The following is a 19,432-nucleotide window of genomic DNA, read 5'->3' on the forward strand; positions in this document are numbered from 1 at the left end:
GAAAGCGATGTTTTTAAAACGGCGAGAAAGGGGGAGAAAGGCAACAAAAAATAAAGAAACGATCTCATGAATGCGCTTCTTCGGACTTTAAAAGAGATGAATGACAACATAATATCAACGGCTTCTGCTCGACAAACCCGTCAGGCCGACGCCTTTCACTGCACCGGCTTTACGCCTCGCACCGCTCCCGGGCGCGGAGCGGCTCCGCAGCAGCGGACGGACCGGGCGAGCCCCGATGGGGCGGAGGGCAGCGGGCGGAGGCTGCGGGCACGCACTGCGCCGGTGCCCCGTCGGCTCGGATTGGGGTTTGTTTTAGAGGTGTGAAGGAGGGGACCCCGCTGCTGAAAGAGGCGAAGAAGCGAATACCCAGGGAAAAACAAAATAAAAAATAATAAAAAATAATAATAATAAAAAGAAAGAAATGAAAAAAAAAAAAAGAGAGAAGAAAAAAGGGAAAAAATAAAGAGGAAAAAAAAAAAAAAACCCTGAGATACATCTATGTCCTAACGAAACGCCCGTGGAAAGAGCTATATCTGCTGTTGGAGGAGCACGCTGCGTCCCGGCTTATGTCTCCCCGCGTCTGCCCCACACCGTGCCCGGAGAGCCGGGAATTTCCGCTCTGGTTTGGCCCCGGCAGCGGGCAGGGAGCGGGGCCGGGTTCTGCCGCAGGACCCCCCCGCTGCCCGCAGAAAGCCCTCCTGACCGGGGAGGGACGGGGCAGGCTGCGGGGCAGAGGCTGCCTTTGGTCTCGGTGTGTGTTCTGGAGAGCTGTGACAGACTATTAGCACAGGGAGGGCTTTCACAGTTTGATGAAGATATAACACACTGCGCTGCCCATCCTCCGGGCTCCGCTCCTCTCCCCCCTGCAACCCCGGCCCGGGGCACACCGAGGGCTGCGGAGGGACGGCCGGACGCGGCCGGGCAGAGGGTGCCCCGGCGCAGCCTTTTGTTGGGAGCGGCGATGCGCATTGTTTGTCAGCGCGGGGAAGAGGGGAAATTAATTGCAAGCAATTAATAATTAATCCCGTTTAAACAGCTTTATTATCACCCCCGAACGAGAGAGAATTGGGCTGATAACCCCCCGAAGACCGAATGTCAAGTTTAACCAAATCGTTATTGCTTTATCAAGCGGAGTCTGCAAATAAATTAATCAAAAGCAAATATGTTCTTTGTGCGGCTCGTTTGCCGGTAATGGATGGATATGAAGATTTGCCGATATTATTGTCTGTCATTCAATCTAACAAAGTGAACATTTATTGCATATATATTAAAAATTATCCCTTAATCGAGCGGGGCCGGGGCCGCGGTTATTGGAGTCCTCCCAGAGGTGAGGGCCCCTCGGATAGGAGCGGGGAGGGCCGCCCGCAGCCCCCCGCGCCGTTCCCTTCGGAGAGGGGTTCAGCGTTGCCTTCACCCCGCGCCCCACCGGGCCGTGCGCTGCGCTGCGCGTCCGCGGGCGGCGCGGTACGAAAATCGGGGGTGCGCGGTGCGGTTGGGGCGATCGCTTCGGCGGGGACGCGGCGCTGGGCACAAACCCCCTTTGTCCCCTCCGTGCTTACATCATTCTCAAATTAGGCATAAAATTGCCTTCATACACTGGTATCGCTGGCTTCATAAACATAACCATTATGGTTCATAAGGACCCCATTGTGGGGAGAGCTTCCCAAAATAGAAAAGGATCTGGAGAGACCCAGGGCAAAACCATCCCCTTTGTTTTCTCTTTTGAGAAGACGGATGGGCAATGTCACGCAGATGATTACTTTGGACTATTAAATTGTCAGAAAGGAAGAATTTCCCTATTAATAAAGGGATTATGGGGTAGCGATAGAGACGAAGCCGGTGCCGGCCGCCGGGAAAGTATGGGCTGCGCGGGGCGGCTCGGCTCGGCTCGGCTCGGCTCGGCTCGGCTCGGCCCGGCCCGGCTCGGCCCGGCCCTGCTCGGCTCGGCTCGGCTTGGCTCGGCTCGGCTCCTCCCGGCTCGGCTCGGCACAACCTGGCACGGCATAACCCAACCAGGCCCGTCCCGTGGCGGCCGGTGGGAGCCGTGCGGTGCGCGGACGCTCCCCGTCCCGGCGCCGTGGCTAACTGGATGGAGATGGATGGAGCCGCCTATGGCCCCCGACGCGGTGTCAGCCCCCGGACAATGACTGTCTCCGGAGGGACGGACGGACTGACTGACACTGACCTCTGCCCACGAGCCCACTGGCGGCCCCGAGGAGCTTATGTGCAATTTGCTGGATTTCGTTTACAATAACCCGACTTGACATAAATAACTCTCCATGCTGTGCCTACGCCCGCGTGACCTCCTGAACCAGCGCGGAAACACTGCCGTATTGATCAGGGCGCGGGGTTCTTCCTTTCCCCTTCGGTTTTTAATTGTCGCCTCCCTCCTGTCCGTGCGCTCCCCGAACTGGCCCGGCCAGGCTCCTCGAACCCCGTGAGCCGGCAGCGGAGTCCGCTCCCTCGGACCCTTTTTTTTTCGCCCACTCACGGCCCGGCGCTTCCCTGCGGTAGAAAGTGGAAAAAATTCATTTTCATGTCGCGACAGCCCGCAGAGAGTCGCGATAGAGGCCGGTGGACGCGCGCGTCACAGCGACCCGGAGCTCGTGGACTGTCACCGTCCCCGCGCCCGTGGTTTTGGGGTTGCGTATGGGGACGTGCGCGCACGGAAGCAATCGTGGGCCCTCGGGGAGCTCTGCGGGGCAGGGAAGCGGAACGGAGCGGGCTGCGGCATCGGGGTCGGGAGGACGGGAGCTGCCCATCGTAGCGCCCAGAGCCGCTTTGCCCGTTTCTCGCGACGGGCGGAGATCCCCCGGCGGAGCCGCATGGAGGGTCCCACCCGTCGCTCCCCACCAACTTTCGCGTTGGATGTCAGCGGCCCGGCGCTCCCACCCAGAGAATGCCGCCCCCGGCACCGCCTCCCTTTCTCTATTCTGAAGCTGCCTTCCGCGCAGATTTATCTGTTTTTGATATTAAATTCCCTCTGTCATTAAGCCTGCTCTCTTGTTGACTTTCATTGACCCCCGCCCCCGTCCCCATCCTTTTCCATATTTAATACCGGAACGTTTTTCTACCCCCCTTTTGTTCCCCCCCGGCTGACTGCCGTCCCCACGGCATGCGCTGTTTGCTCTGCTGTTGAACTTGGAGGGGTCACATAGCCCCGCGCTGCGATATGCCCGCGGCCCGGCCCCGCGCCGCCTCTCTCCTAGCTACGGCCGCTAATGACTTGGCCAAACACCGCCGCTCCCGCGCCCCGGCTCCGCGCTGCCCGCGGGTTTTGTTCCGCGGAGCCCCGGGGCTGCGCCCGGCCCTGACCCGCGCGCATCGGGGCCGCCCCGTCCCCGCCCGGGCCAAAGGGCAGCGGCGCGGAGCTCTGCGCCCTGCAGCTGCGGGAGGGACGGCGCCGCACAAAGGGGCAGCGCCGAGGGGAAGCCGCGCTCGCGCGGGGAAATGAATGCGGCCCTTTATCCCCCGCGCCCCGCGCAGGGCATGGCCGGGGAGACGCGCTCCGAGGAGAGGAGCTCGGGCCGGCCGCTCGCGGCCTGCTCAGTGTCACGACGTTTCCAGATCCGGCGTGCCGGTCCTCCCCTGCCTGCGCGTTGTGCCCCGGAGGTCCCTTGGAAATGGATGCTAATTGCCGGGGCCGCGCTGCCGCGATTGCCCCAGAGCCGCCGGCCCCGCTCCTCAGCGCCTTAATTGACAGCGACGGGGCCGTCGTTAGGAGCAGCTGGTGCGGGGCGCTGGCACATCGGCGCAATCTGAGCGCAGCAGTCCTAGCCCGGAGGAGGGTGAGGGTAAACGTGGTTAAAATGAAGGAAGATTTATGGTCGGCCCCCTCGGGTAACGCGACAGAAGACAGCCACCAAGATTTTCCCTGGTAGGGGTTTCATTCATCAGCTCCCCGGCCTTGGTAACGTGGCTGGGAGCCACGTTCCAGCTATTATTAATAATAGGAGGTGGCCATTTAGAACAATTAGGCAGGTGACAGTGTTCCGCAATAATGCGCGGCCCCGGCAGAGAGCACGCAGCCGGATCAGAGCGAGCAGCGGCCGGACAGGGCCGGGCACCGCGCTCAGCACCCGCGCAGGGGATGCGGGAAGGCCGGACCGGACCGAACCGAACCCCTCCGACATCCAGCTTTGGTCCTCGGAAAAATTAAATCTCCATTAAACCACCTCCATTGCAGCTCCGAGTTCTAAATTAAGGCCGACTCGTTTTCGGGCGCACGGAACAGATTTCACGTGTATGTGTATGCGTAGACGTACGCACACGCGCACGTATATAGGCGTACGTCCTCCATCTCTCCAAGCACTCGGTCCGTGCTCTCCCCGTTCCCTCCGCACTCCGCGCATCTCCGAGGGCAGCGCCCGGGTTTGTTTCCGCAGAGGGTTATTCAGCGTCGTACAAAGAAGGTTTATTGCACGGCTTAAAGCGGAGGGGGTTTTGTTGTTGTTTTGCAGCGTGTGGGAAATACTTTTATGGTCACACAGTTCGCCCCATGAATAGGGATAATGGGTTGGGGATGCTCATTGAAATTTGAAGTTTTTTAACAGGAATTCCCTAACTTTTGCTCGTTTTCTCGACTTTTTTCGTAGGAACAATGCCAACATTGAAGCCCTCGGTTGGAGTCTGCACAGTTGGAGATCTTTGGTGCCATTTTAGACATCTTTGGATTTCATCAATCAAACTGACTGCAATTTTCCATAAAAACCCTGAATTTGGGTCAGAAAGTGGGCAAAGCAGATAAAGATCGCTCGAGCTGTCTTATAAGATGATAAATAGATATCCTTTCAGTCCAACAATGCGAGAAGTGCAGTTTTGTAATTCACTTCCATTGGTTTTGAATGCAGTGAGTCGAAACAATTTATACATGTTTTCCCATGGTTGGAAGATGTCTTTACATACTTGTCAATGGCAACGTGACCTTTTTCCCCACCGAGCTACGAAGAAGTGCTTTTCCCCCCCCCTCCTTCCAGAGTACAGAAAAGGCGTTGTTTTGTTTTCGTTTCGTTTCTTTATTTTTTTTTCCTCCTTCTTTTCTGTCTTTCAGAGCCCAGAGCTGTGGGTTATTTTTGCCGTCCCAAGGTTCAGCAGTCAGTAGGGGCTCACTGAGCTCCCCGCTCTGCTGATGAGAGCTCCTGGTGAGAGAGAGCTCTGCCGGGTGTGCTCGATGTGGGCTTGGGCTCGGAGACTCGGCCTTATACCCAAATGGGGACACGGCCTAAAACTCTCGGGGAGGCCTCGGTGGCTGCTGCCCACCTGGCACAGCGGTGACACGAAAACACCTCCAGCGTCATGGCCAGATAGAGATAGAACGTTCCCCCTTGTCCTGTCTCTATCTGCCCATGACGCCGGAGGCGTTTTCGTGGAATGGCTTTAAACTAGGAGAGAGAGATTTGGGTTGGATGTTAGGAGGGATTTTTTTCCCTCAGAAGGCAGCGAGGCTCTGGCACAGAGAAGCTGTGGATGCCCCATCCCTGGAGACGTTCGAGGCCAGGTTGGATGGAGCCCTGGGCATCCTGACCTGGCAGGTGGCAGCCCTGTCCGCGGCAGGGAGTTGGAATACTAAGGTCTCTTCCAAACCAGGCCATTCCCTGACTCTGATCACCATCCCTAAGGCATCAGCCGTTCGGGGAGGACATCCTCCCGGCGTCGCTCTGGGCGCTCAGGTTAAGGAAAGTGAGGCACGGAGCCGCTTCCCACCACTACTGCACATCTCCTGCTGCGGGCGGCCCGGTCCCGGTCCCGGTCCCCGGAGCGAGGAGAAGGGAGGTGAGAACGAGCTTTGCTCCCCTCCCGTCTCGAAAGCCGCAGCCCGCTGAGAGCTGAGCTGATGGATCGTGGCCCGCGCGGCGCAGGTGCTTCCCGTCGTAGGATAAAGGCCGCTGCTGGGATCAGTCGCGTTTGTGAGCTTAGCCGGCTTCCATCGAACCAACCCGCATCCCAGCGCCGGGCACTGCAGCCCCGGGCCCCGTTCAGGCAGCTGCGGGTCTGCGGGCAGCGGGACCGGAGCGGCCCCCACACAACCATCGGGCATCAGAGCGTGCGAGCAGGGAGCGCATTTCTTCTGTGCCCCCTCGCTCGTGGCCAGAAGTGAAACCCTGGGACTCCAATCTGCGCTCCGTGGTTTCTTCCCCTCCCCCTTCCCCCCTTTTTTTCCTCATTTTTTTCTCATTTTTTTTTCCATTTTCTACTTCTTTTTCCTTTTTCCCTTTTCCCCCTTTTTCATTTTCATTTCCTCCCCTTTTTATTATTACTATTATCACTTTCTCTCTTCTTTCAGTCTCTCAGGCGTACGCTTAAGGGCCCCGTTCCCAGCTCCAGCGCTGTGCAGACACACCCGTCCCTTTCCCGTGCCAGCGGCTCTCCCATCGCTGCCACCCACGAGCGGTGCCCCCGGCAGCTCAGGTTCCCCCGAGGGCCGCTCGGTGCCCACACGGCCTCTCACGCGTGGGACCGAGCTCCCCTCTTTCCCCGAGGGGAGCTCCGTGACCTCTGAGTGCCGCCCCCCGGCCTCAGCCGCTGACCACACACCGGCACTCCCCATGAAAAAGAGGGTCCGTTCCCTCCTCCCCCCCCCCGGCACGGCAAAATGCACACATACGTGTGTCTTTCCCAGCCGATGGGAGCGCACGGCTGAGCTCTCGTCGGGGCGCTCCCCGAGGCGGGCGGTGCCCGGGCGGGGCCGTGCCTGAGGGCCGGGGGGGGCCGGCGCGGGGCGGGCGGTGCCACCGGGGCCGGCGGGGGGCTCGCAGCTCTCCCCGGGCTCTCAAAGCCCCTTTCAGGCGCTCTGCGGGCCGCTCACCGGAGGGGGCGGCAGCGACATAAAAGCGCATTATGAAAATTATAATCTCGGGCTCGGAGCATGTCCGCGACGGCAGCTCGGCAGCTTTCAGGCATTGAGCGCCCGTTCAGCTGGGTCGAGCTGGAAAATATCCATTTGAATTCGGTGCCTGAATGGAGCAGAGGGGAGGACAACAAGGAGAGGGGCAACAGAGCTCCCTTTATCCCGCCGTCGCTTCCCCCTGCTCGGTCGCTCCATCCCTGGTGCACCTTTCTCGCTGAGGGGCGGTTTCGAGGGTTTTTCTTCTCCTCCCTTCTTTGCTCCGCGAGGGAGGGGGGGGACTGAAGTGCGGGAACGGCCCCTCGCCGGGAGCCGAGCGGGGGGAAGGAGCAGCCCCGAGCTCAGCTCCGAACGGGGGAGGAACCGTCGGGGCTCCGCCGAGGACTTTGGCTCCCCCAGCCCCAAGGAGCGGCGGGGAGGGCTTTGGCAGATATGATCTATGACGGCAGATGAGCCGCCCCGCTATTCAAAATATTGCCCATTGTGTTGGTAATTGCCCGGTTATGACTGCCATCGCCCTTTTCATATTCATGCAGCCTCCCTCCGCGGGCGGCGTTTCCTGGGCGCTGCGCAGGTGCGGGCACCCTGCGCGGGCGCGGGGCAGCAGGTGCTCGGGGCGCGCACCTCCGCCCGCAACAAAGGCCCCGCGGCAGCGTGAGGGATGGCTGCGGCCCGGGAGCGAGAGCTGCTGCTGCCGGGACGTGACATTTCCTGTGGTGAAGCCTGCATTGGCTGCTAATAGAGATCTAATTGATGGGTGAAGTCCCATTTCCGCGCTTTCTCCTTTATTGCTCCATCCAGTCTGTTGCAAAATATAACCTTAATCTGATTTAGCAATTCCTCCAGGATTCGGTGCAAGCTTACAGCGCAGGAAAAATCATTATTAAAAAAGTTAAAATACAGACTTGGGTTCGGTGCGTTGCCTTTTTTCTCTTTCCCTCTTCATTTATTTATTATTTTTTTCCCTTTTCCTTTCTGTCTTTTCGTTTTAAGCCCAGCCCTACCCGGGCTCCCGACCCCTTAACGCGTTCCTCTCGGTTCTTCTCGCGGTTCTGTGACCATTAACACCGAATGGGTCCGGCAGCGGTGCTGCCGCCTCGCTCCGTGCCCGCTGCAGCCCGGCACCGGCGCTGGGAGCGGAGCCCCGACGGGGCGGCCGCAGCCTGGAGTGGGGGAGCAGGCAGGGCCTGGGCAGTGATTGAGGCCTATAGAACGAAAATAACGCTGGGAATATCATTCGCCACCTTAATGGAGCCGCTAGCTCTCGCTTCCCCGGGCCGTACAGTAACAGGGTCATTTCCAGAGGCAGGATCTGGACCCAGCGGGAGCACGCTGATGCGTGGGGCTGTGTCCCGCTGTCCTTTGGGCTGAGGAGTGCGTTCACAGTTCGGGTCGCTCCATCCGACCGCAGGGACCGCGGGTGCCCCCCGCTCCCTTCGCATCCCGAGGGCCCCATCCCGGTTCCGTTCGTGATCTCCCTTTGCAACGGGGTCCCGATTTCATGTCCCGGAGACCCCACTCCGCCACGGGGGCTGAAGCCCGGGGCCGGGCCGCGGGGGAAGGCCGAGGCAGCGAAATTCCTCTTAATTGATTCCCTGCCTTTTTCTCTCCTTTATTCCGTCCGAGCTCTCCGAGCTAGCGAGGAGGAGTGTACAGGCATTCTGGACCTATACAAACTCTCTTCAGTCCCCCTTGATAGGTTTAATGAGGCGGAACGCGATGAAGGGGATTTGAACCGGTCTAAATGATTGATGAAGCTTGGGGCAAGGCTGAGCTTTTTCCGGATAAAGCCCCATACATCTCCTCATAATGGCCGGATAGTGGCGGGGCTGGGCTCCTTCAAAAGCCGTGGCCCGAGCGCATTGAGGGAGGGCAGGCGGGGAAGGTGCTCTGTTGTTACCTAATCAGCGCCAGCACTGAGCCACCAGCCGCCGGGCCGGGGAGCGCTCGGAGGGAGCGGGGCGGGTGACGGGGGCACCGCTGCCACCTCCCGCCCGCCCCCCCGAGCGCCGCTACCGCGCTGTGCAGCTGCCGTCGGTGCGGCTCCGGCTGCGGTGCTGTGTCACGGCTCGGCCCGGTCCGACCCGGTTCTGCCAGGCACCCACTGTTGGGGGATGGCCTCGGTGCTGGAGCAAAGCTTCTGGGCATCTCTCTGGGGTGGGGCAGCACGATTGTAACACCTGGGGCACTCATGTGGCAGGAGAAACGCGAGTAAAGGTAATACAACAGTCTACAAGTAGGAAAAAAACCAAACAAATACTAAAGCAGCAATAAAACAAACAAACAGATTTGAATAATGGTCTACAGTCTTCCATGTTCCAACAGTGAAACATGGCCTGTAAATTTGCTGTCATGCTCCCTGGTGGTGTGAGCTCCTCCAGGCTCCTCAGCTGAGCCAGCCACGCTGCTTTTGGCTGGAAGAGATACAAGCCAAAGCCAGGTGCCTGGGAGAGGGCAGCTGTGGCAGGCTTCTCTGGTGGTCCTGCTGGAATGGGCGATGCTGGTGGAAAGGGTAGGAAACTGAGTCCTGTCTTCTCTCTTGCAAGGAGGGAGAAGTGGCTCCCTTCTCTTTCCCCTTCCCCTCCCCTCTTAAAATCAATGCCACGTAACAACTGGATGGAAAAGCCCATGTTTATAAAACCCAACTTGCACATGAGTCCCATTGAGCTTGATACTCCACAGTGATGAACTCATTCAAGTCTCACACAAATAAGCCAAACACTGGCTACACAGGCATACTGGTGCATCAGATACATGGGATCTGACCTTGTGTGTGCCTGAATATTGTGTAAAATTAGTGGCAAAGAGAAAAGTCCTATGTACAAATGTGTGCTCATAAGTCATGATCCTCTAAACCTTGTCTACATCTTAACAATAGCACACAGTTGGTATCAAGGGCAAGAATGCTGTGTGCCCCTGCTGTTAGGGCTCCTGGGATACATTAGAAGTTCTCTACATTTGTACTGTCATCATAGCAAAGTACCAGAAACAACCTTTCTCTCCTTTATACTATTTGGAAGTGCATTATGAAAAGAGGCTGTTTGAATTATTTGTACAGAGACGGAATTTAATAAAGCAATGAGAACAGGTTGGAGGGGAAGAAGGATAGCTATTCGTGTTTTCACTTCATCTCTATCACTTTGGCTTTGATCATTCACCTCTGGGACCAAAACCTCAATCCCGAATCAGATAAAGTTCTCACTGCAGTCAGCAGGGTGAAAATCTCATTCACCTTCCTCATGCAATCCCATGGTATTCCAGAGAAGAATTTCATCATCAGAGTGAGCAGATCTTAGGGAGACCGAAGACACGACCCTCATGGACATGGAGGGCCTCCTACTCCTCACCAGCTGCCCAGCATGAGAGCTTCTGCACCGGCATAGGGAAAACATGTCTTGAGTGGAATGATTCCACTGATCTACCCCATGCAAAAGTTCCCGTGTGCAAAGAAATTGGGAAAGAATACCAGAACAACTTTATTAAGAAATGAGGATGAAGAGTGAGTCATCAATGTTGTCTTGAAACAGCAACAGGAAAATGCTTTAAAAAAAAAAAGGGGGGGGGGGGGGGGGGGGAGGGAGGGCCGCCGCCGACGGAAATAATGAGTTAAATGAAATTATTAGTACATTGTGATTTGTCTCTGAAAAGAAAACAGAGACATTTGGGACAATGGAAAGAGAAACTGATGGTTGTCTCCTCCTAGACAAGAACTCTATTACATCTATCAATCTCCTTTTATCTCTAATTTATCTTTATTCTATTATTAACAGTAACATTACAGCATAGTTTATCTTACACTACATCCAAAGATCTCATGGCATTTTACCATTATTAATGAATGAGCAGGGCATAAACCAAACCTGGAGTTTTGTATTTAGGTGCCAGCTTCTTCCCAGAGGTAGCGTAGCACACAAAGTTTCATGGTTTGACAACAGCTTCAGGGCAAACACTATTCACCTACATTTTATATGGAAAAAAAGATGTGCTGTAAGAAAGTAGTTTGGCTTGTAGAGTAGAGCTCTCTTGTATTAAACCAAGATGAGAATCCTGCTGATTTCTGGTCTGATTTCTTAACAGTAAAACTCCCTCTCTCCTTTACCACTGGTGATGCTGAGTGTTCTCCTGGTGGGGAAGGCCACAGTTGGATACATTCACTTGGTGCTTTAATTAAGATGTTTTCTCTGTCATCAGCAACAACAGAACTCCACAGCAATATCAGGATTTTTTCAGCCTATGTCAACAGGGACTGCCGCCTACCTCCAATGTGTGGATGTAGCCAGGATATTCCTCTGATGGAGCGTGGGACCAAATGACAATCTGCACTGAGCACACAGTTGCCTGTTTAACCAGTAGCACTCATCTATAAGCGAATGTTAGCTTAGAAAAGTCCACTCAAAATATCTAAGTCCCTTGAAATCTAGAATTTCCTCTATCAAAACTCAGCAGATCCTATGCTGGCACAAGTATGTCCCATGAGGAGTATTCTTATAACCAGCGTGGTATGATCCCAGGCAGAAGTGGTTTCCCTGAGGAAGTCAGCCATGTGTTTAGCTTTAGTCAAACAGACAATTCTTTTTAGCTTATTTATTTATTTATTGATCTATTTTAAGCAGGGGTTTATGACTGCAGACCTTCCAGACTCTTTTTTTCTGACTAACATCACAGAATCATGGAATTATTTGAGTTGGAACGGACCCTTAAAGACCATCTAGTTCAACTCCCCTGCAAGGAACAGGGACACCTACAGCTTGATCCGGTTGCTCAGTGCCCTGTACAGCCTGACCTTGGATGTTTCCAGGGATGGGTCATCCACCACCCTTCTGGGCAGGGTCTGTGAAAGGTCTTTCTTGCAAGAATTCTCTGTTTCACATCAGTTAAACTCAAACTGTTTATAATTTATAAGGAAAAATCCAGCTCTCAGCCATTTCATGGGGTTGCGAGAAATGGATCACCTCCTGCTTCACCACCCTTTTGTTTCATGCCAAAACTGGGGGAAATGCCTGAGTGCGTGTACACATACGAACATATGTTCAGACAGTGGGGCTGCATACACCCAGGCAGTCAGACAGAACTCTCTTAAAGGTTTCCTAAATATTTTTGATGACAAATACATGGAACATCTAATTAAATGCCAGGTATCTCTTCATGGCCTTATTCTTGAGTTTCCTCCCTAGAATCTCTCCCCGTGGAGCAAAGACTGAAGCACCGTTTAGAATTCACACTTATATTTCAAATATTTCCTTTGTGCCCACAGACTCCTCTCCCCACCAGCACTCCACGCGCAGCGTTTGTAAGCTCCCCAGCCCTCCGACCATTCCAACAACAGGGGCAGGGCAGGGAAGGGAGCAACAAAGCTCAGAGCTGTGAATCCCACCGGCCTCGCAGAGCTCTGTTGCTGTGGGGAGAACAAAGTGCCGAGGCCCCTGCCGCTCCATTCAGCTGCGGTTGCCCAGGCAGGCAGGCCAGCAGCCAGCAGCCAGCAGGCAAAACCTAACAGCCACGCTTCAAGTGCTGCTAACAGCCATCAATGGATCCATAACTCCAGCTCTGCAGATATGGGGTCATCTTTCAATACTACCCCACTGTCATATACAACATTTGTCTTGTCCCGCTTTCAACTACTGGTGTCAATCTGTGGGGTGACTCTATAATACACATATACAATAGCACAATGAAAGCAATAATCTCCTACCCAGTTTCTTTATTTATTTAAGTGCTATTACAAAGTTTCCTGCAGCAAAGAGAAGCTGGGAGGCTACAGCTCACTCCAGCCATGCTACAGCTATCCAGATGAAAGGAAGAATGCAGTGACTGAAACAAATTATGTGTTTCTGTGACTTCTTTTTTCATCCTGAAACTACCACCAAGCGGTCTGGAGCGGGGGCGGGGAGGTGACCTCACGGATATTTCCAAGTGCATAACACAAAAAGAAGCAGAAATACTAATAAACACAATCCTTGATTCCGAAGTAATTATTTTTCCTTCTGACATTTTTTAAATGGAATTTTCTCAATTTATATTTATTATGAGTAAAATGCAAATACAGCTCATACAAAATAGCTCGGAGCTTTCTCAATTTAATGATTTTGTAGCTCTAGTTTTTGAAGTCCTAATATCATTATGTATCTTTAACATAAATAACTTCCGTAGTAGCAAAATGACCCCTTCTTAGTTCAAAATTCTGTTCAGAGGATTACCATAAAGTACTAGATATTGCTGTTCTCAGCATCATTGCATTAATTGCACAAATGACTGCAGTTGGCTAATGTTCACATGCCTCATAATCAATCAGGGTTCATTCTTGCTCTGCTATCACCCTGACATACTGCCAATTACCCTGTACAAACACTCACACCTCTTGGGCCTACTCATACACAGACAACACTGGCACAGGCTGCCCAGAGAAGCTGTGGATGCCCCATCCATAGAGGTGCTCAAAGCCAGGCTGGATGGGGCCCTGGGCAGCCTGCTCTGGTGGGTGGCAGCCCTGCTTGAGGCACAGGATTGAAACAGAGTGAAAGGTCCCTTCTAGCCCAAACCATTCTGTGATTCTATGATAACTCAAGGACTCCCGCAATGAGAGCATTTCCTCCACTACCTGAATTGACCAGGAGCTTTCGAGTCTCTTTGCTGGAACCAAGGTGTCCACCTGACCTCTGCAAGTTTGTCTCTGCAGGTCACTGAGCACTACCCACTGTGCAAACAACCTACGATCAGAATAACCCATGCCATCACGCCTTACTCTCATGTGCTTACTACAGTGAGCAGTGGTTCTCCTAATGAGGATGGAGCCCTTTCCTGAGGCACAGACAACTGTCCTGAGATCATTGAACTGCCTGTATTTCTCTCTGAGCCCCAAACACCGTGCATCCTTCAGACAGTTCCACAATACCTGACTTACACTGACTGAAGAGCCAGATGGGGATGAATCTCCCCATCCAGGCATAGGAGTAGAATTAGCAGCAAGGTAAAGGTATCAGCTGGGAAGTTTGGTACGTCACAAAACCTGTCAAATACTCCAGGATGGAACGTTTTCTGATCATTAGCAGCACACATATGACTAACATCATGAAAGTTATCCTTCGAAGACTTGGTAAGAAATTTGCATGACTAGAAACAATCCCTCCAGCCTGAAAAAAAAAAAAGAAAAAAAAAAGAAAAAAAAAGTTTTTGCTTCCTAAAGAAGCATCAAAAAAGTTGGAATGGATAAAAAATGACAAAAGCACACCTTCAGCAATTCATCACCATGACAGTCTACAATATTGAGGGCAAGAAGCATCAGCGTGTTAGTGCCTGCCGCTGTCCACATCTTACAGCTAGCACAAAGCAAAAAGGGATTGTTCCGCCAAGGCAGCTCAGGCCGGTGGTGCTGAAGGACAGCTGAAGGCCAGCTGCGAGGGCCTGGAGACGAGGAGCTCACAGCCAATTCACTTCTGAGAAAATAAAAACGCCAGAGTTCAAACTGCACACCTGTAGAGGACTGTCTACGGGAGATCTGTGCTTTTTCTCAGTGTACAATAGCCTGAGTAAACAATCAAAAGGAGTTTATGTGATCATGAAACAGCTCTACCCTCTGTCCTCCTGCAGCCCTTGGTCTGTAAAGGTTTGCAACAAAGCTTTCCATGGGGAGTTCATAGGCCATAAATAACGATGGCACTGGGGTTCTGTTGCTAGAATAGATCAGAAATTAGCTAATGGCCGTCTGTGCAATGAGACACAAAAGTCAGTTTAAAAAGTTTAGTATGATCCAACTTTTATATAGAGACCTGAGAGCGTTTGCAATTGAACGTCATTTAAACTAACAACAACTCCAAACTTTCTTCCAGATTGGACAGATACTCTCAGAAGGGCCAAAGCCATGGTTGTTAGCTTCTTAACACTGATCATGACCAAAGAAGAAAAATGATCTCAGTGCCTTGGCCTGATTTGCTACAGCTAATGCTGTCCTAAGAAATGTTCCTATCTAGGAGTCCAGTCACTCTGCTGAGGTAAACCGAGGGACAGCCTCCCACCAGATCTACCACTTGTGAAGTTTTTCTTCCAGAAAGTATCTGTAATGTTAAACAACCATGCTGTTGCAATATCAGCATCCTAGTGGAAGGGTTAAACAGCTAGAAAACATCGATTAGCACATCATTTAGCTCACAGTCATATTTTAGGAAAAATCCATGTGGGAGCAACAAAGGGAGGACTTTGGTCCCATTGCTGTCCCTTCTGTTGTCTTGCAGACCAACACTTCCCTTCCTTCTCAGCACATGGAAAGGTGGAGGCATGCTAGATGTGAGTGCGGTGGTAATGAAGACAGCGTGCTTGTTACAGAATGTAATTCAAAGTAAATAACAACTGGAGATGTCTCACATGGGGCCAGACCATACACAAATTACATATGCACAGACAGAAGTCCTAATTGTGATAACTACAGAGAGCAGACTCTGAGTCACTGGGAAGTGAGCGGCTTTCTGTGGATGACTCCTTTCGGACAACAAATGCATTGCATAAAAGAGCGACTTCAGGAAATAGCCTTTCTATAGATACATGGCAAGTCTCTATATAAATGCGGTTGTTTGAAATACGAAGGGTTTTCAGCAATGCTATAATATTTTTATATCTACACAGTCACTATCTATTCCATATGCACAAACATCCGCCTACCCAGAAAATAATTGTGGATAATTCAATGTTCAGATTCGATAATGGATGCTCAAATAAATATGAGAATTCCAAGCAAATTTGTGCAAATGAAAAAAGATTTCCTCTGACATAATGGCATGGTGCAAGGCTGTCTGTAATGAGCTGTAATTTGTCTGGAAGAGCATTTTAAAGGGGTTGATCCATCCACTGGAAGACCAGCAACTGCTCTGAGACTAGAAGCAATGAGCCAGCCTGCCTCGTCTCAGAGGAAATTACACCACAAGCAGGCCAAATTTCTGACAACTTCCATAAATTATTTCAGATTTTCATATTTCAAATTTCATCTGCATTCATCATGTGAGTTTGACTGGGGAAAAATGTCTAGGAGGAGCTCTGCTAGCATTCAGTGCAGCAGTCCCAGGAGCCTGCCCTGGGACTAGATAATTTAATTTAGTTTTGATTAGATTATTCTTGCTGCAGTCTACTGCCAATCTGAAGTATTGTGCCTTCTCTTCTACTTAACCTTCCTGCCCCATGCCTGCTCCAGCCTGCATGCAGCTCTCTGTATTGCAGAATATATTTGAACAATCAAACTTAGGAGTTATTATTTTGCTTTCCATTGTCCATCCTTATAAAAGCACACATCTTTCACTGGGTTCCCTCTTCCCTGAAATCAGATTACTTCTTTTTTTTAAGTTTGTAATATTGTTTACCATTTTCAGTGGAAAGTGCCCTGTAATTTAGGTGGAAAATCTAAAATCATTACTACTTCTCCGGATGATGCAACATACCATAAATGAGGATCATTTCTAAAACAGCTATAATCATCATTGGGCAATACACACGAGGATAAGAACAGGTAAATAATGAATTCATCCATCCATTTAACTAAAAATCTATTGTTAGCCAAAGTTATTAATCAAATCTTTAGCTAGTGGTCAATAGAAAAACAAACAAAACGCCCCCTGAACCGGCTCCACAATGTTGCTCTGAATGTAAGCCATTAGAATTGCAGAACATGAACCCTTACCAAAAAATGCAACCGCCCAAACAAAGTGCATTTATGGAGGAAGTGTGGCAGAACAAGAACAAAAATCCCCTTCATGTGAAATGCATCTGAATGTATATAACATTCTCACTAGCTGTAACAATATGCAATAAATTTTTCTTAACGTATGGGCGTTATTTTTCCCCATTTACAGGAGGTGACTGAATTTATACATGTTTCAGGAGCAAAATATTTGTAACTCTTCAAGTTGTAGCCGGGATTATTAGAAACACAGATAGGGTAAACAAAGCTAATGCTGTTCTTTAAGTAATATCTATCACTTCCCTGTTATTGAGTTATTTCTTTTAACAATATAGGGGTTTTTGATGCTATGTGTCTGAACTGAAGACTTTAGATTCTTTATTGTTCTCCATTTTGATGAAAACAATTGAATCGGGGACCGTTATATTGAGTTTTGTTCCGTAAATATACTGAAATCATATTTTTGTTAGAAACTATCAATAAATCCAGTATAAGAAAAGTAATAAGATACAAATATGAGCAGGACCTTTGCAAAGGAAATATTACAAAGAGAGTGTGCCCATAAAACATATTAGGGAATGTGTTTTCTCCCCTGTGTTTGAGGAAAATACAGAAGGAATTACAGGGAACTCTGTTATTTTTAATACAGATATAACACATGAAATCAGATGACTTTAACTGCTGCGTTGTAACATTCAAGAAAATAACCAGATAGCTAATGCGTGGGTTGTCTTAGGAGGACATTATTTAACAGCCTGAAGACGTATTTCTCATTATCACAATTTGCCAACACAAGGCATCTCTCTCCAAAAAATGACCGTGTGGGTACACACATAACTGTACAAATCCATGATGTGCGTGTAGAAATACTAATGTTCACACACATGCCATTATTTTCTGTGTATATGCACCCATAAATCACAGGTGGATCTGTACATATATGTGGGTGGGTTTTTTTGTTGTTGTTGTTAGTCAGAGGAAGAACTCACCACCAACAGGATCTAGGGAAAAGAAACGCTGATGAGAGGAAGTGGAAAATTAAAGGCAGCAAATTAAGTGTGGAACATCCCCCAAAGTCACAGCTAAAGGCAGGAACAGACCAGCCCTGTGCGTGCTGCCTCTGAGCCGCAGCCCGCAGCCCTGCTGCCTTGCATTGCCACAGCTGCAGCCCCACTGCAAACAACAAGTCGGGCGTGCAAGAGAGGGCCTCCAGGATCAGGTCACATGTACAGATGCAATGGGCATGGCAAACACAGAAACGTTCCCCAAAATGTATGCACTGCCAGCGGTTTGTTGAACAATCTCCAGGGTGGCACAAGGGAGGAATTCTTCTGACATCATCTGGTTTTGTCTACATTTTATTAAAAAACAATTTACATTCAGCAAGGAAAGCTGTCTTAAAGACCTATTGTTTTCCCTTGTTTCGAGCAGCATCAATGGCTCATTCCTGCTCTTCCTGAACTTAACACCCTCGGCTCCGTCATTGTATAAGCGGCTGGGGCTGCTAAGGCTGTGCGAGGCGGCCCTCAGCCATCTGCACCTGAGGCATGGCCGCAGGAGGCAGCAGCAGGCCTTGTTCCAGCCTCTGTCTCAGGCTCCCTCTGCAACTTTGGGCATTTTATCATTATTTGTTGTGTTTTTCTTCCCCCCTGCACGCATCGTACGTGTGAGCCTTATGGCACCGGCTTTGCCATGGATGGAGGTCTCTGGCTTTCTTGATGCATGCAGTCAGAAGTAACATTGACTTCAAAGATTGTAAAGCACGGCAAATAGCAGATTTGCAGTGCACTTTGTGCTTCATTTGGAATACTGATGGGAAATACGTTGTTATTTAAAATCAGATTAAATTAAACCATTTCTATAATGCAAAACAGTGTTATCGTAAGCACATTTAACTAAGAGCAGTCATGACTACACTCAGTTAATTACAATATAATTATAGATATTAAAAGAAACAGACTGTTCATAGCCCTCAAGTTGTGCATCACATCGGTCACCACCGAGCAGTACAAGTTCCATCAGTTCCATCCCACTGTTGGCAAGGGCCATGGCCATGCTTGTCTCTTATCCTTGCACTCTCATCCCCTTCCCCACTGCTCAGCCTCCAGCTGCTTGATAACAGAGATAGGACTATAAAGTTCCCCTTCCCATTTTCCAAAGAAAAATGTTCTTGCCTCTTTTTCAGAAGAGCTCCAGCTTCTTGAATGAAGTTGCCTTCAGTTCCTTAACTAATGGTAAAACAAAACAAAAAGAGGGAAAAAAAAGATGGGTAGCAGCTGGTGGTCAATTTGCAGGAAGAGCTGATCCCAATCTGGCTTTCAGAAATACCTGAAAGCAATTTGCTGGTTCCCAGTACCATGTGCTCTGAGGAAAGGAGATGCCTCAGGGCTTTCATCAGGATATGAACCCTGCAGGGAAAAGGAAGAGCCAGGCACCCAGAGAGACTCCTGGGAAGAAGAGCAGTACCAGGATAAGAGCTCACTGTAGGCATTTTTTAGAGCTTCTTTGGGAAAGGCTGTGATTGTAAGAAGCATTTTCTTTGGACAGAACTGACTCCACTGCAGCACAGGTCTGCACCATAACCTCTATTTCCAAAAGGTCTGGTTAGGACAGTGTGGCTAAAAATACACTTTCCAAAGATGGCAACTAGAAGGACACATTCATACAAGTTCTGAACTATTGTTGTAGTTGAAAGAGAAAGTCTTTTCATCTGAAGGCCCTGTCCTTTACAATACAAGTAACAAATAAGTAATTCAATTAACAGGGGAAAAAGTCCTGTATTTACATAAAACCAGGACTCTGAGAAGGACACATATAATTCTTGGGTAACAGAGCTGACTTTGTGAGGTAAAATCAGAACTCTAAAAGGAGTAATATTGCTTGGGATTTCAAAAGTTTTTTGGTTGGTGTTTTTCAAACCTAGAGAG

The 19,432-nt window shown here is 50.6% G+C and overlaps 1 long non-coding RNA gene across 1 annotated transcript in view; it reads left to right on the top strand.

Annotated features, from left to right (window-relative positions):
- The window catches only part of LOC121110718, a 6,312-nt gene extending 1,513 nt beyond the window's left edge, over window positions 1–4,799 (top strand). The window contains exon 2 of the long non-coding RNA XR_005859614.2: window positions 4,596–4,799. This is a non-coding gene — a long non-coding RNA (uncharacterized LOC121110718). The remainder of the gene's footprint in view (window positions 1–4,595) is intronic.
- Window positions 4,800–19,432: the final 14,633 nt, after the last annotated feature.

Source organism: Gallus gallus, chromosome 4 (assembly GCF_016699485.2).
Source record: "Gallus gallus isolate bGalGal1 chromosome 4, bGalGal1.mat.broiler.GRCg7b, whole genome shotgun sequence".
NCBI classification, from domain to species: domain Eukaryota; kingdom Metazoa; phylum Chordata; class Aves; order Galliformes; family Phasianidae; genus Gallus; species Gallus gallus.